A 4,314-nucleotide genomic window follows, 5' to 3' on the forward strand; every position below is an offset into this window, starting at 1 on the left:
CATTGACGCGCTGACCGCCCTGGGAAGTGTGGGTAGATGGGGATGGAAGAGATGAAGTGAGAGACAGTCCAGGCCTGCACAGTGTGGGACTAATCTGGGGATACTCTTGTCGGTGTTGCTTACATGGACCAGATGCGTGGACTCCTGAGCGTTTCCCAAGATGCCAGAATGTAGTCTGGAGGCAGGTGGGGCGATGGGGACATCAGCTGCATTCATCGAGTGGCCTGCTTTTATGAGTCAGGTGCTGTGCTTAGTGTTTCGCTCACATTTCTCTTCCAGTCCACATAGCTACTCAGTGGGGTTGGGATTATCCCCTCCAACAAGTGAAATAACCGGCTCACAGAGCTACCAAGTGGCAGAGCGGAAATGCAGGCCCAGGCCAGGCTGATCCCAGACCAAGGACCCTCACCACCGCAGCTGTGTGTCTCAAGCTTCAGACTTCACGTTTTGGCCATTGGCACTTATCGCCTGTCCTGTTATTTACTTCGTGCTTTTTCTTTAAACTCCACCCTTTTCTACCAAATTTCCTTTCAAAGGAAACTTTATTACTACCATGAATGGAAAACAAGTATCCCTTACCATGAAAAGAAGATAAGTTTGAAAATATATACAAAGGGAACAATATTATTACATTTTGGCCAGATCCTGCGGCCTGCTGGAGAGCTACGCTCTCTTTGTTCCAAATGGAGATTAGCAAGCCTTGGAGATGTGTTAAAGACAGAGCAGCATTGACCTGAGACCGTCTTCTAGACGAATCAAAGGGTCAGTGAACAGAGAGTAATTGTCTCACTGTGTGACTCTGTGGTACTGAGCACCATGCCACAACCTTCTCTTATTCCTCTTAAAGCCCAGCCCTGTCCCCGCTCTAGGCTTCGGGAAACAGCAGCCTTTGTGGCTTTATGCCCTGGTGAGCTTCCCTTTTGAACAGCAGGAGGAGGCAAAGCTTATGTCATGGAAAGTGGTGGAGGGAATTTAAGGAGCTAGAAACGCGGCTCCTTGAGCTGACATTCGGTGCAGGTCCAGAGAACAGGCCGAGGGAGCAGGAGCCCCAGACAATGAGACGTCTGCTGTGTTCGCTTTCTAGGGATGCAGCAACGTGATGATGTCTGGATTTGAGCGTGCTGGCAAGGGTCACTGGAGGAAATAAAAATTCACACTCAGGGCACAGCAGGGACACTGGTAATTGTGGGGTGGCACGCGGCCCACAATAGGTGGAAAGCCAATTTAGAAGAGCATGACATAAGGATATCTGTCTCCCACTCCGAGCCTTCCTCTGCAGGCCTTCTAGAAAACAAGTCAGTTATTTGAAGCGCAAAGAGGAAGTGAAGACATTCCCAAACGAGCAAGAGCAGAGAGGAGGGAGAGTCAAGCTGGAGAAGCTGTGGGGCTCCTCATGGAGCCTTAAGTTATGAGGTTGGAGGCTAAGATGCATTTGTTGTAATGTACATGAGGCAGCCTGGGGTTTAAATCNCACTGTTGACCAACTGGCTATAAATCAGAGGTTCCCACAAACCCCTCCTTGCGTTCGATTAATTTGCTCGAGTGGCTCACAGAACTCAGAGAAACATTATACTTACTCGATTACTGGTTTATTATAAAAGGATGTAACTCAAGAACAGCCAGATGGAAAGATGCACAAAGCCAGGTATGGGGAAGGGCTGTGGAGCTTCCATGCCCTCTCCAAACATACCACTCTCCCCAAATCTCCACGTCCTCACCAACATGGAAGCTCTGTGAACCCCAACCTGGTAGGTTTTTATAGAGGATTTATTACATAGTCGTAATTTATCGAAATTACTGGCCGTTGGAGATTGAATCAGTTCCCTCTCTGCAGGTGGGGGATGGGATGGAAACTTCCAGCCTAATTACATACTTGGTTCTCCTGGCAACCAGTTCCCACTTCCGTTGCTTCCAAAACTCACCTCATTCGCATAACAAAAGACACCTTTCTCACTCTCAGCACTTTGGAAATTCTAAGGATTTCCTGAGCTCCACACCAGAAATTGTGAATGAAGACCAAATCTACGTGAGAAATATATTTTGGTCATCTGAATGACCAAATGTGTATTTCCCATAAATCACAATATTGCAAACAGCCCGGTCAGCACACCAACGTCTCTCTCATCTTTTCTCCAAACTCAGAATCCAGGAAGAGAGCTGCCCATTGGCCAAGCTCTTGTCATAGTCTTCCCCCAGCTGAAGTGGACTGTGGAAGGGACTCCTATGGGACTGCTTCCCAGCAAGAGACACATTACCCACCGTGGGATTTCCCCAACCAGAAACCCATGTGTCATTAGAAAGAGGAATGGAGTAGGATAGCCAACAATAACAAACACCAGGATATGGACTCCGTATGACAGATACTCATGACAAGGACACAGCATGACAAATTCCAGGGCATGGAAACTGCACGACAAGTGCCAGGACATTTGCCAACTCAGCCAAACTAGCAGAGTGTCATCCTGCCTGCTTAGTCATTCACTTAACAAATGTTAGTTCACATCTACCATATTTAAGATTTCAATAGTATTAGTGTGCCTTCGGTCATACACCCTATCCACTTTTGCTGGTTATAAATCTCACAAATAATAATAAGCCATAGAGACGGACTCTTGATTCACCCTGTACAGGGCAAGGTATGGAGAACAAGGTAAAGCACCCAATTGTTTTTATACAGGTGAATCAGCTTATNCTATTGTAGTTCTCTGAAGACCCAATTGAACCTTTCTTAAGACTGTCTCACTTTAATGTTGGTATTAAGTAATTGCTGTCAGATTTACAGAGAACTTATAGAAATTGATATAAAAATCAGACCTTTCATCCTGTATAGGAGACCTGCATTGCTATTGAATGAGGTATTTTCATCTTATATTTACAAGAAGAGAATACAATGAAATAAAGTGACTTTTCCCTCAAGATTTGCACTCCCCAACCCACTCTTAAGAAATTGTCACTTTTTTTGTCTGACAGCGAGGCAGCAGTGGTAGCAGCTACTCTCTGAGCTTTGCTATGCTGCCCAAGGATGACAAGCAGAAAGACTGTGGAAAGTCCTCCAAGAAAGACAAAGACCCAGTGAACAAGTCTGGAAGCCAGGCCAAAAAGAAGAAGTGGTCCAAAGGCAAAGTTGGGACAAACTCAGTAACCTAGTCTTGTTTGACAAAGCGACATATGACAAACTCTGTAAAGAAACTCCCACCTATAAGCTTATATAACCCCAGCTGTTGTCTCTGAGAGACTGAAGGTCTGAGGTTCCTTGTCCAGGGCAGACCTTCAGGAGTTCCTTAGTAAAGGACTTATTAAACTAGTTTTAAAGTACAGAACTCAAGCAATTTACACCAGAAATACCAAGGGTGGGGATGCATCCGCTGCTGATGAAGATGCAGGAACAACAGGTCCCACCAACTGTACATTTTGAAAAATAAAACTTTATTAAATAAAAAAAGAAAGAAATTGTCAACTGCTTGTGCAGCTGACTCAAATAGTGAACCACACTGTCCTTCTCCAACCACTTTATCACTGGATATCATATTTCAGATGGTGTCACCTGTAGGGCACTGGATGATAGGTCCAGCAACCACCTGACACCGTCCCATGCTATCACAATATTTTTTACTATATTTCCTATGCTGTACATTACATCCCCAAGATTTATTTACTTTATACCTGGAGATTTGAACCCCTTGTTCCCCTTCACCTTCCTCCCTCCCCTTAAAAAAATTTTCAATTACAGTTGACATTCAATATTATTTTATATTAATTTCAGGTGGATAGCATAGTGGTTAGACGTTTGTATAATTTAAGAAGTGATCTATTGACTAGTCTAGCACCCACCTGGCACTATATACATAGTTATTACCATAAAATTGACTATATTCCTTATGCTTTACTTTACATCCCCTTGACTATTGTATAAAACCAATTTGTACTTCTCAATCCTTCCCCTTTTTCACCCCTTTCCCCCAATCTGGCAGCCATCAAAATGTTCTGAGTTTGTTTCTGTTTTGTTTGTTTATTTTGTTCTTTAGATTCTACATATAAGCAAAATCATATTACATCTCTCTTTGTCTGACATATTCCACTCAGCACAATTGGAAATACATTTTTTTAAAGAAATTCTTTCTTTTTTTTTTAAATTTTATTGGGGAACAGTGTGTTTTTCCAGGACCCATCAGCTCCAAATCAAGTAGTTGTTTCAATCTAGTGTGAAGGGCGCAACTCAGTGGCCCATGTGGGGATCGAACCAGCAACCTCGAGTGTTATAAGCACTGCGCTCTAACCAACTGAGCTAACCGGCCGCCCCTGGAAATACATTTT

General features: G+C 43.9%; 1 pseudogene; it reads left to right on the forward strand.

The window, feature by feature from the left end:
- The first annotated feature begins 2,979 nt into the window (after positions 1–2,979).
- LOC109387161 (40S ribosomal protein S25 pseudogene) lies at positions 2,980–3,415 on the forward strand (annotated as a pseudogene).
- The last annotated feature ends 899 nt before the right edge of the window (positions 3,416–4,314 follow it).

This window comes from Hipposideros armiger, unplaced genomic scaffold (genome assembly GCF_001890085.2).
Source record: "Hipposideros armiger isolate ML-2016 unplaced genomic scaffold, ASM189008v1 scaffold_149, whole genome shotgun sequence".
In the NCBI taxonomy this organism is placed as follows: domain Eukaryota; kingdom Metazoa; phylum Chordata; class Mammalia; order Chiroptera; family Hipposideridae; genus Hipposideros; species Hipposideros armiger.